Source organism: Ahaetulla prasina, chromosome 8, assembly GCF_028640845.1.
Source record: "Ahaetulla prasina isolate Xishuangbanna chromosome 8, ASM2864084v1, whole genome shotgun sequence".
NCBI lineage: Eukaryota > Metazoa > Chordata > Lepidosauria > Squamata > Colubridae > Ahaetulla > Ahaetulla prasina.
In genome coordinates this window covers 49,459,820-49,473,661 of record NC_080546.1, presented here as the reverse complement: position 1 = coordinate 49,473,661, position 13,842 = coordinate 49,459,820, and the positions used below count along the sequence as shown (strand labels likewise).

Genomic DNA, 13,842 nt, shown 5'->3' with positions numbered 1-13,842 from the left:
CCATGCTTAGAGCACTCTGATGTCCAACTAGATCTGACATTCACATCAAATGTGTTTTTCACTGAAATCTGAAAAATGAAGAACAGGAAGCCTTGGCTGTCTGGAAGAACTTTATAATTCTGGGTATGTTCTAATGATGGTTTTGCACAGTTCCAAATGACAACTGGCCAGAATGAAATCTATGATTTCTGCATGACTTCTGGCAAAATGCTCATTAAAAGATGAATTCCTGAGAATACACTGTTATATGAAGAAGAGGTGGGAAGCTGTTTTATTTCCCCATCCTTTTATTAATGAAATAATGGCAGTGAAAGAGAGTAATTTTCTCTATTTCCAGGTATGTAGACTATAGGACTCCAGTCAAACATGACCATTTATCAGAATTCTGGAAGCTGAAGTTGCATATCTGCAGGTTATTTACATTTGAGAAAACTGACAAAGAATGACAGAATGTCAGCTAAAAAAGCAAAATCCTTAAAAGGATCACAACTTGAGATAAAATCTTGAAATGTCCTGCTGATTTTCACTTCTACCCACTTCAGAACTTTGAGAACACAATGTGATAAGTAATGCTCTCCTTTGAACTCCCAAGAGAAGTGGAAGGTATCCATAGAGGGCTGTAGCAATAACATCAAAGATACCACTGTACCAAAAAAAAAAAAAAAAGTTAATTTAGTAATGTTCCATTTGCATCCGTGTTCTCAATACATTTTTATTGCTAAAATGTATTAAACATTTTAAACAAATTAACAAATTATCATTTTATACATACAAAGGAGGGAGGGAGGAAGGGAAGGAGAGAAGGAAGGAAGGAAGGAAGATATTACTAATGAGATGAAACTGCTTAACTATCAAGTCAGAAGTGGGTTTCAGCAGGTTCTGACCAATTCTGGAGAACTGGTAGTGAAAATTTTGAGTAGTTCGGAGAACCGATAGTAAAAATTCTGATGGGCCCCATCCCCATTCTATTCTCCCAAATCCCAACTGATCAGGAGGAAATGGGGATTTTGCAGTAAACTTCCCCTGGAGTGGGGTTGGAATGGAGATTTTACAGTATCCTTCCCCTGCCATGCCCAAGCCACGCCCACCAAGCCACGCCCACAGAACCAGTAGTAAAAAATGTTGAAACCCACCACTGAAGTCACTATTCCTTATATATTAAAAATTCCAAATTACATAGAGAATAGGGAAAGCTTGAAACTACAACAGCATGTCTGCAGTTTTCTATCAGGTGTGCTTCATGGTACTTCATGGTACACAATAGTAACTACAGTTAGAGAAAAGGAGCACATTCCAAGTATCCTTCCACCACACTACCTTTTCCCTTCCTCTGGAACAGTCAAAATCCCAGAGCTGCATAAAATGAAAAATGAAATAGATTCCTGCTTTGCCAAAGAGAATGAGAAAACAAGGCCAACCTCTAATTTCCCTAATGCTACGTCAATCCAGTATTCCTCTTACTAGACCTCCTAAGGCAGCTGAATCTCAAGGGCTTAAAGCAGGATGAAACAAAAGTTGCCTCCAATGGAGAAACCCAACACCCCCAAGCTCATCAGAGCTTTGTTATTACAACAAGATCCTCATTTTCTCAATTCAGGTTATACCACAACAGAGTCAGGAATAAATTGGTTTCAGCTGGTGAACTCAGCAACATAATGGGGGATCACAGAAGTTTAGAACTTCTTCCTGAATTGGCACAAAGTCACTTTGTGTCTATGCCCTGTTTTAAAATTAAAAAAAAGAATAGAAAGAAATGATTACAAATCCTCTACTTTATTTAAGTGAATGTACACACTACACTGTCACATTCAATAGAGTTTATGGGACAGAGTGTGATGTACATAGTTGATAAAAGTGCCACATTTCCAAATGTGCAGAAAGTTGCTTGCAATTATGCTTGGTGACAAAATGTTGAATGGATAGAGCACTAAATCTGGAGGCAACTATTAAATGAGAGATCTATTGTATTCCTTGGGTTTGTTTTTTTATGCTGACATAAATGTCCTTGGGCAGACATTAAATAGCACCAATGTCTAAGTATGGTTCAAGCTATAATCTGGCTTTATAGAAATATTCAGTTTACTTTAAAATAGAATCCCTTTGTATTATGAAATATGTTACAAGAACAGTCTAGATCTACATGGTTGTGTGTCAGATTATAGTGAGAATGTTATTGTGCTTACTTTGGGTTTTAGGAACAGCTTATATCTAAAAATGGTTCCTTGAAGTGCTGATGTCTGTTGACACCTTTTGGCTGCTTGCTAATCAATCTGCATGTTACCAACTGCTTAGAGAAAAGGGATTATGGAGAACATTTTGGTAGTTAGATTATAGTCCAAATGCTACGGTAGCCAAAATAAACCTGCACTGTTGCAAGTAGCTGCCAAAGAGCAACTGTGAAGGGACAGCAGACAAAGAACCAACACTAAGCAGAGAAAATATTATTTGAACATCTAGTACTATCTGTTTGTTCTTGTTCCCTTGTTCTAAAATAGAATAAACAAAGAAATACCTGAGCCAAATATCCATAACTTCTATAATTCTAAATATTTTTCCATGAAGGAGTTGACACTATAAAAATGTGTTCCTGGTTGTTTGTTTGTTTTTTTGGTCTTGAATGCATGATAGAAACTAATTGCCACATCACAGGAGTAATCCCTATTATGACACTCCATCTCAGCAGCATACAGTCTTGGCAGTTGCATTATTGGAAAGGAGATTTCCTATTCAATGGTTATGATCCGCATGGTTGAAACGCTTCACTATAATCAAGCTGAGCTCCCTGGAGGCTCCAGCTTGCTTCAGAGCAACTACCCCACAGCTATTATGCATGGAGTATCATTTAGCCCGTTTGGTGTGGTTGTTTCCACTCTATTTAACTTTGCTCTGTGACAAGCAGGACTAATGCAAGCACCCTACAATACATTAACTACAACAAATTTCTTGACATCCATAATGATCACAATGAGGTGCCCTTCAAATGACTTAACATAAAAAAGGCGGTAGCACAGTAGGACTCAAGAACTCTGTGAAACTAGAAGCTGTTTTGAGGGTAATTATACACATTATGTGCCATCCATTGTTCAAGCTGCTTATGTTTTGAATTATTTTTTAGCAGAGTTTCTGGAAGACACACACATACAAACTTGGAAATTATTTTGAACTAAAATCACAGGGTGTTCTTACTAGAACCTATCATAAATAACTCTGTTATTAAATACAATTTGAACGAGTGGCTTTTTAATATTGATTTTGGAAGAAGAGTGATTGCTTTCGGTATGCACAAACAATAATTTTGACATCTTGTTGAACAGTCAGTTTGCTTTAATAAACTAGTTAATGCCTGTAGAACCATCTTTGATGCCCTTTCTTCATTATTCCTTTAAGAGAGAAGAGGGAAGGGGAAAGTAAGAAAGAAAGACTTCAGAATATTTTATTAAAATCTAAATTTAGATTTATTTTTATTTTATTTATTTATTTATTTATTTGTCAAACACAACAATATATATAAGTATAAGCATGAAATAACCATACAAATTGGATACAACCAAAGGGAACATTAGGACAGGAACGGTAGGTACGCTGGTGCTCTTATGCACGCCCCTTACAGACCTCTTAGGAATGGGGTGAGGTCAACAGTAGACAGTCTTTGGTAAAAGATCTTGTAGTATCAAATACAGCACTGTTTTACTGTTATTCTCATAATGTACCAAATAAAAATGACAAAGAATTTCATCCACTCGATATATTTAAGAGGCACCAGATTTCTTCAGACTAATCCTATGGTTTAAGCAAACGTTTAAATTCCAAATCTTCAAAAGAGTTTTATTTTAGGCTGAGTTTAGGATTTGAATTGAATCTTCGCAGTATTAGCAAAGACAGAGGGGGAGGGAGGATGGGAGGGAGGGAGGGAGGGAGGGAGAAAGAGAGAGAGAGAGAGAGAGAGAGAGAGAGATGGAGATCATAGAGACAGAAATCATAGAGACAGAGACATGTACTATTTACAGATTGTCATGCATTCCAACCCACTGGTCATTAACATGGCCAATCAATAACTGTTTACGGGAAGTAAGAGTTATAGGTACAGATACTTTCCAAAATAATGGAACATGGGTAGAAAATCTTCCAAAGAAAGCCAGAGAAAAAAGTTGCCTCTGGAGATGCTCATGGTTCGTGGAAAGGAGGCTGATGTAATAATAGCCTTCAGCATAGAAACATGCTCTTCTCTTTCTATGCTGTAAATTCATGATAATTATTCTTTACTGACAAAAAACTGAGTTAGAACCCTTAGGGTTTCTGGATGCTGAATGCCAACCTTTGAGAGCTCACCCTACAGCCCTGAGCCTTGAGGAGGTGGACTTTTATGGAGATTGCTATAAAAGCAGCCATCTGGGTGGAAGCTGTCTTAGTACTTCAAAACTCCCACTACTGAAGTTATGGGATGGTTTTGCTCCTGGCCAATATATTTTCTGGCATCCGATGACATAGAGAGATGCTTATTAAGTATGATCAGCACCAACAAAAATGAACAAAAACCAGCTCTTTTTAAAGTCTGCTTCAATTCATGGGAGGCTACCCTATCCAACAGTTGTTCTGCCTAATAAATAGATGCCAAGAGAAATTAAGCTTCTCCAAACATTTATAGGAAGTATTTTCCATATAATGATTGCTTGTTTAGGTAGTTCGAAAGTCCAGCATTGGACCTACAAATACTATAAGGACTTTTAAAACTTTATTATGTGTCTTCAAGGCATTCCAAAATCCTTTTTATATCTTGCATGCCACATTTACTGCTTTTAAATCGCTGCATTGTTTACTCCTTTTTTGCTCACTTCTGAAAGGTTGCCAGACTCAGAAATCAGCTCATTAGTATGCAGAAATAGACCACAGTGATTTTAGATGGCAATTATACTCCATTACCCTGCTAAACTCGAAGGTAAAGCCAATTAAATTAAAGGTGACTGTTAATTCCTCTTTATTGCTGTTATCTTATGCACATTTTGCATCATTGTAATTAATGGTAACAAACTTTCAGAAAGATGAAAGGGAGTTAACTGAAACACATTTGCAAAACTCAAGAAGTAATTCAGAGTTTGATATGCTAATTGTTTATGGCTGTTTGCAAACCTTAAAAACTACAATTAATTACATTTACATAAATTGGAACAGATAGAAAACTACTTGTCTCCCCCAAAAAGATTTTGACCCCCTTAAGGACAGACATCTCAGAGTATCTGGCCAAAACCTCTTTGTTATAGTGGCCTTCAAATTGCTTGCGACAGTTTAAGAGTTGGGTGAGGTCAGGGGATAATGCTGATTTAGGCTTCAGAGATGTCAAACTGGTGGTCCATGGTCCGGATACATCACTCATAGATCACACCCACCCCAGCTCTGCGAAGGGAAAACACATCGTGAAATGTCATATGACAGCAACATGACGCCATGAGTTTGACACCTGTGATCTAGGGCAGAGGTCTCCAACCTTGGTCCCTTTAAGACTTGTGGACTTCAACTGCCAGAGTCCCTCAGCCAGCAAAGCTTCAACTCAAAGGGAGTTGAAGTCCACAAGTCTTAAAGGGACCAAGGTTGCAGACCCCTGATCTAGGGGCTCAGGCAAGAGAATTATCAGAAGCAAACTAATAAATCAATGTCCCATTCATTTCGTGTATATGTAACTGTCGTGTCCCACTCCTCCGCTGACGGCCGGGTCGGGGAAGTCCGTATCAAACATGCCTCTGCAGCTCTGCCAAAGTCCTATCAGAGTTCTCAAGGCAGGCAGGAGACCAGGAAGTGACTTCAGCAATCCAAGTTAGACTTTGCCTGACTCAGAGAATGCCAGAAAGCAGATCCTTTATATAGGCCATGGGGTGTGGCTCCATGACTCAGCACTTATCCAGGCCTGCCCCTCCCTTCCTTTTGGTGACGTTGCCTCTCCATTCTCCAGAAGCGTGGGTCTATCCATTGCATCGTTTCGTCTCCACTGTTGGTAATCTCAGCTCGTGGCTGGCTTCAGGCGCACATGCTATCGGAGGGAGGTTTGTTTGTTTGGCCTGTGCCAGGGCTGGGGGCTGGAGGCATGCCAGGACATTCTTCAGCACTATCAGCGTCTGGCAGGAGATAAGAGGGGCCTGGCTGCGGCAGGGGGAGCGAGTGAGACACAACAGTAACATACATGCTCACACATATACATGTACACACTCACCCATTCATACATATATTACCTATACATATGTAAAACACAAAGGGGTGTGTGTGTGTGTGTGTGTGTTTATCACAGAGAAAGAAAGAGGTTAAACAGAATAAGAAAACAGCTTCCCGGAAAAATAATATCAGTACTGTAGGTTTTACAGAATGCTGCATATGTCAGGGTTTGACAACCCAGATGTCATGACAGCTATGACTACTCCATGCTAGATTAAATTTGTGACATCCCAAAATTATTATTATTAAGCTTCTATACAGCCCATCTCACCAATTATCACTAAATTCAAGGAATAAAAATATTGCTACAGATAATAATTCATTGAAACCTTGTCCTTGTGTAATCATCCATAAAGAACTTCAAGGTTTCACAAAAGAAAAACCCTGGTCAAGGTTTAACTAGAAGACCTCAAAGGTCCCTTCCAACTCTGTTATTATTATCATTATTATTGTTGTTGTTGTTGTTGTTGTTGTTGTTGTTCATGTCTCTTTGTGGCCAGAGACATCCTAAAAGTTCATATGAAGATGATGATCTTATTTCCTAGTAGTTAGTAGCCTATGCACTTTGTCTTTAATTTAAGAGAGAGTATACATTAATCGCGGTGGCTCAGGGGTGGCTACGCGGTGGCTCAGGGGCTAGGACATTGAGCTTGTTGATTGAAAGGTCGGCAGCTCAGCGGTTCGAATCCCTAGTGCTGCTGTGTAATAGGGTGAGCTCCCGTTACTTGTCCCAGCTTCTGCCAACCTAGCAGTTTCAAAAGCACGTAAAAATGCAAGTAGAAAAAAAATAGGGACTACCTTTCGTGGGAAGGTAACAGCGTTCCATGCGCCTTTGGCATTGAGTCATGCCGGCCACATGACCATGGAGACGTCTTCGGACAGCGCTGGCTCTTCGGCTTTGAAACAGAGATGAGCACTGCCCCCTACAGTTGGCAACGACTAGCGCGTATGTGCTAGGGGAACCTTTACCTTTACTATACATTAATCTCATACATATATAGTCCTATCCTCTATCAATTTGCTAAGTCCCTTTTACAAAAAAAAATGCAAAAGTAGAACATTATTTTTAAAAAAACAATTTTTTTTAAAGAAAATAGTGAAATGGATAGCCAAGTTACATGTTCAGTGGCCACAGAATAACTTGGTGATCTGGAGTGGAAAACTGAATATCTTGACAAGCCAGATGGCTTGTCCCAAAGGTGTTTTTTTCAAAAGACAACTGGGCTTTTTCAGCTTCTTGGAAGGAAAGTAAAACATCTTCAAAGAAAAATAAGAAAGTCCAGTTGCCTCTTGAAAAAAGCACATTTGGGACAACCATGAGCTGGATGACTGAGAATCTGCATAGCCAGATGGCTTGGTTAGGTGGTTAGAACAAGGAACAGAAGTACTCTGCACTGCTCTAGGTTGTTGCAAGTTACACTGAATGCACAATAAAAAACAGACAAAAATGGATTACCAATTAAATAATAAGCTGTGTGCAATATGTTCCAACAGAGTATTTGTATGTGTGTACAAACACATACAATGTAGGTCTTGGAATATTCGGGACTTTTCCCGTGTAAGGTTGAAAGTATCTTGGCAACGTTTCGACGAGGTCTCACTCATCATCTTCAGGCTAGTGCTCACAGGAGCACAAAGCTGAAAGCACCAGCCTGAAGATGATGAGTGAGATCTCGTTGAAACGTTGCCAAGGTACTCTCAACCTTACATGGGAAAAGACCTGAATATGCCAAGACCTACATACCTATACCCGTGAAAATCTACGAAAACAAAAAACACATACAATACGTACATACATGTCTGCACATGCACTTACATCTAAAATCATTCTAACACATATTTGAATCACCATGGAAAATTGGCCGCATTAAACGTATGTATGTTTCTGGTAACTTCCAGATTGTGTGACAGAACATAGTGGCAATTTTTTTAGTTTTAAAGATAAAGCTAAAGGTTCCCCTTGCACATATACGCTAGTCTTTCCCGACTCTAGAGAGCGGTACTCATCTCTGTTTCAAAGCTGAAGAGCCAGTGTTGTCCGAAGACGTCTCCATGGTCATAGACGTCTAAATGCCAAAGGCACAGAGAACAGTGTTACCTTCCCACCAAAAGTGGTCCCTATTTTTCTACTTGCATTTTTTACATGCCTTCGAGCTGCTAGGTTGGCAGAAGTTGGGACAAATAACAGGCGCTCACCCCATTACGTGCACTAGGGATTCGAACCGCTGAACTACCAACCTTTCAATCGACAAGCGTCTTAGCCACTGAGCCAGCGCATCCCTTTTTAGCTTTACCTACATGTAAAGCAAAACATTAAAAACCAAAAGATTTCCTTCAAAAAGAAACAAAAAGGAAAAACAGAAGAAGAAGAAGTCCAAAAAATTTACTCTTCCCCTTCTGCTGATATCAAGGTCCCACTCATTGTGACCCTTCCTGGTTAAATAATAATTTGGAGTCACAAATCCTTGTCAATCTATTGGAAGTTACCCAGAAATCTCCCTTCCTCTTATCCTTGAAATCATATTCTTCAACTAATGACTCTTCTAAAGCATGGGTGTCAAACTTGTGGCGTCACAATGCTGTCACGTGATATTTTGCAACGTTTTGCAATGTTTTTCCCTTCGCGAAGCTGGGCTGTGCATGGCCTATGCATGGGCCACCAATTTGATACCCCTTTTTCTAGAGGCTCTTGAATTGTATATATAGAAAAGGCACTTTGACTATAACCACATCCAAACATTACTGTTTTTACTAAACAGATCCCATTCTTTACCAATAAAACAAACAAGCAAAAGTATATTTCTCCTGGGTTTAAAGGTCATTCACAAGATAACACATTTCTCAGAATGTGTTGGAACTACAGATAATAAACTATTATACTATTGGCATCTTGACCTGTCAGATGCTAATGCATCTTATAATATATGTTTACTATGCTGATTATCATCTGAATTATTAACAAGTTTTAATCTATTCTTTGCTAGAGTTTGTTAGATAGTGGGGGGAAACTTGCTTTAAAAAGACTCTGCATTTCATAGAAAACAAAAAAAAGAACTATCCAAATGTTGAATTTTATATATTAAAATTTGAGGATACTGATGAATATATTATTTAGCAACGGATGAAAGCACCCAATAAATGATTCACCAATGTTACTCAGCAAGTATGCTTCATTAAGATGTCTCCCAGACAAAAACAGCACCACGCTTAATTTAAAGAACAAGATGATGGAGTGGTCTCATTTTGGACCAAATGTTGCCATTATTATTCTGCTGTAGCCATAAGCTATTAGTGATAAGCATTTTGTCTTTTAAGCAATTGTCAGAGTCCACCATTTCTGTGAGTTTGCTGCGTGTGCACACTATAAACTACTCTCGCCCCAGCTGAAAGGCAATGGATAGTTTGTCATTCATTGTGGTGAGCAAACACGCCAGCATTTATTAAAGAGAAGACATTAGTTGTAGATAGCTGCAGAGCTCTTGAAGATTCTTGTTAGAAAGTTAAGAGACATATTTAGATTTTTGACTGTTTATTAATTAAATATATATGCTGCCCATTTCACTAAGACAGTAACTCTGAACAACTTACAAAACAGTATAAACGTTTTTTTAAAGCTAGTACAAGGCAATTAATATTAGAAGCATTAAATAGAAAAGCTAAAAACCATGACAAGAGGCTCTTCTAGAAGTGTGGGGGGGGCAGATTTCACCTCCAGTGGGACAATGATCCAGAGGGTGAGAGCAGCAGCAGCAGAAACAGCTCTTCTCCTGGACTCCATCAGCCAGAATTCTTTGGCAGACATGATCCGCCCCCCCCAAAAAAAATTCCTGGAATGAATGAGGGGGCTAGTCCCACTGGGGTGAGACGGCTCAGCTTGTGTGTCCCTCTGATCAGTGGCAATTTAGCATGTTGACCTGTTTTAGAAACTGGAACGTTAAAGAAATTTAAATTCAGCACTTGGTATGCAACAAATAAACTGCATGAGGTTGACATGTGAAAGATGATTCACAAATGCTAAGCTTGTACTAGCACAGCCATATAAAAAAGAAAGACTGCCTATTTGATCGGGGGGACGGGGGGGGAATAGCTATGTGTCTTATGAATGTGTGTATCTCAACCTGGAATGCTTCAATGTTGTGGCTCCAGCCCCCACCCCACCCCCAGGCCTGGCCCCCTGCCAGACAGTGACTCAGAGAGTGAGGGGGAAGGGCCATCAGGGCTCCCCTCTGCAGTTCCAGGAGCCAGAGGCAGGCCAGGTGGAGGAGGTGACGAGGCCTCTGTCTCCTGTATCTCCCCCAGCCCAGGCAATGCTTCCAGACTCAGCTGTGGACAATCAGTTCTGGTTAGATCCCAGGTTTCGTAGACAAGAGAGGCGGGAACAACAAAAAAAGGGGTGGGGCAGACCTAGAGAGTGCTGAGTCATGGAGCCACACCCCACAGGGTATAAAAGCTGCTCTACTACTTCATGACGGACAAACGAACTGACGAGAAAACTTGAGCTGAACTATTTGACTGAGCATTTGGCCTGAATTGCTGTTTGTTCCTGACTTCCTGGTTGCTCCAGTAATGAGCTTCAGTGACGCTGGCATCTGGGAAGATAAAGGAAACTTTGCCAGATAGCTGCCATGACTACATTACTGGCTAATTGAGTCAGCTCACGTGTTTCCCGGACTGAGGAAAGGGGGACAGAACATTCAAATGTATTGGTCAGAAAATTGGTCAAATACGAAAGCTTCGTAATCACAAAAGTCTAAGTTAAGCTGTTGCAGAAACATGTTAAAGGAAAAACGAGTTGTAGAATATGATTAGGTAATGGCTAATTTAACAGTTATAGGGACGTGGTGGCTCAGGGTCTAAGATGCTGAGCTTGTTGATCGAAAGGTCGGCAGTTCAGCAGTTCGAATCCCTAGTGCTGTCGTGTCATGGGTTGAGCTCCCATTACTTGTCCCAGCTTCTGCCAACCTAGCAGTTCGAAAGCATGTAAAAAAGGCAAGTAGAAAAAATAGGGACCACCTCTGGTGGGAAGGTGACAGCGTTCCGTGTACCTTTGGCATTTAGTCATGCTGGCCACATGACCACGGAGACTTTTTTGGACAGTGCTGGCTCTTCGGCTTTGAAACGGAGATGAGCACCACCCCCTAGAGTCAGGAACGACTAGCACATATGTGTGAGGGGAACCTTTACCTTTACCTTTAATTTAACAGTTATCTTTTAGTTAGCCAACTTGGTGGCTATTTCTTATTCTACCTAAGCAGACTAAAGCAGTCCTGCAAGATATTCAGAGGTACCAAATTCATGAATAAACTAGATGGAACAATGAAGTTATTCTCATCCTTAATTTCTTTATAAAATAGCAATTCCTCAGCCAAAGTATAACTAGTTTAAATCTAGAGACAGACACTTTTTTAGGCATAAGATTTCCTCCTTGAGTACAGCAAACTTGATTGGCCAAGCAAACCATTCTGTCCAAGGCTGTCAGACATTAGATGTCTTCCAGGTTTGTTGACTTTAGCTTTCAGAATCCCAAGACAATATAGCCAATCATCTTTAAGATTGTACAATCATGACAGCTGAAATCCCAATTTCTGGGGAGGGCAACAGGCTGGGGAAGTCTTCTGCAAATTGAAGGGAGAAAAATAGACTATGTTTTTGTTTAGATGATGTTATCCTGCAAATTGCAGTTCCATATAGTCTGCTAATCAGCCATCTGGGTATTGTGTGAAGCATTTGTAAAAACTGAGCTTGATTTTCATTTCATTTCTCTCTCCTTTGCAACTATTCATTACTTAACTGCATTGGTGGGCTGACGCCTATCTGCCAAATATCAGAATCTCTAGAGCAGCATCTGGTGGCTCCTGGAAGAACCATTTCAAGCTCATTTTCAATCATAATTCATAACAGGTTCAGGATTCTGGCCATATGGGATTTATTCCAAGAGCTCTTTGTGACAGTAATAGCAGCAGCTACTTTGATGGAGATACTGTCAATTTTCTGGCTTGCCAATATAAGCTTGGAAAGACATAATTCTGGTACCTGACTGTCTGGCCTCCTAAATGGCTGGACATAACCATCAGTGAGTGAATTTATATTCTGACAATATTCTTTAGATGGACTGATTTCTTCTATACCAATCCAACCATCAATAAAGAAATTATCCAGGAAGAATATGTTCTATTATTTTTCAGTCTGAAACTTACTAAAGGTAAAGGTTCCCCTCACACATATGTGCTAGTCATTCCCGACTCTAGGGGGCGGTTCTCTTCTCCGTTTCCAAGCTGAAGAGCCAGCGTTGTCTGAAGACGTCTCCGCGATAATATGGCTGGCATGACTAAACTCCAGAGGTACATGGAACGCTGTTACCTCTGTTATTTTTTCTACTTGCATTTTAACTGCTAGGTTGGCAGAAGCTGGGACAAGTAATGGGAGCTCACCCCATTACACGGCACTAGGGATTCGAACTGCTGAACTGCCAACCATTTGATTGACAAGTTCAGCATCTTAGCCACTGAGCCACCGCTTCCCTTTCCTGAAACTTACTAAACATGTGCAATCCAATAAAGGATAAATAAATAGGACCAAATGCTGGTATTTTATAGTAGTGAATCAAACTACTCTAAAACTTCATATAGTCTGCTTATTTTTCCCCATATTCTGAATCAGATCTATCTTTCCTTTAGCATTGTTTTTGCCTGTTTTTACATAGTATTTATCCATTCTATCATGTACCATAGGCAACACCTGCAATAGGCATCTCATTTTCTATTTCTGGGCCAAAAGATTAATTAGAGACTTCACCATCCATAGCCTCCTCTTTTATGTAGACATGAGAGTAGAGCAGGTGTTTTCATAAAACTTCCAATTCATGGTTCACATGGAGTTTAATTTCCTGATCTGATAACTATGATTTCATGTTTAATTCTTAGTAAATCACTAACTTAGTTCAAGTGCACAAATTCCTACTCCTCACAAACATTTCACAACTGATGCTCAGTAAGTTTGCGCTGAGCATTGTTTGCCAATCCCAGCATCCTAAACTGTATGGACTTCAACTCCCAGAATCCCCCAGCCAAACTGGCAGAAGACTGATAGAATGCCCCCATAAACACCAACTAGCAGTCAGAAGACATGATGAAAACTCTTTAATTTCACAAAATTTGGACAGACTTAACCATAATTTCAATTGGAAAACTGACCATCCTTACCAAGCCAAGTCCAAAAATGCTAGGAAATTTCTAGAAGCCTGGCACTCTGACAAACTAGCCATCAATAGACATATAAACATAATATTTACATACTATGCAAAAGAGACAATCAAAAAGACAGAACAAGACCAGACCTCCCCACCAGCAATTAGCACCCAGATGAGCATAAATTAACTCTAAGATTAACATCAGACCAACATTCAAGGAAACAATACCCCAATCAAGGAACTGCCAAACAACCCAACAGTAAACAACTCAACCAAAGGACTTCTATGACCTCCCCCACCAACGCTGATAGGGCAAGCCACTAGAATATAAAGTGAGAGCAAACTCCACTCCTTACTAGCACAGATGATGTTACCTAGCTTGGGTAATGAAATGTCTACAAGAAAACAACTAAGCTCATAGAGCACCAAGGACCCCTCAGACTAGTTATTCT

The 13,842-nt window shown here is 39.9% G+C and overlaps 1 long non-coding RNA gene across 1 annotated transcript in view; it reads right to left on the bottom strand.

Annotated features, from left to right (window-relative positions):
- Nucleotides 1-309: 309 nt before the first annotated feature.
- Nucleotides 310-13,842, bottom strand: part of LOC131203356 (uncharacterized) — a 94,239-nt gene continuing 80,706 nt past the window's right edge. The window contains exon 3 of the long non-coding RNA XR_009156350.1: nucleotides 310-643. This is a non-coding gene — a long non-coding RNA (uncharacterized LOC131203356). The remainder of the gene's footprint in view (nucleotides 644-13,842) is intronic.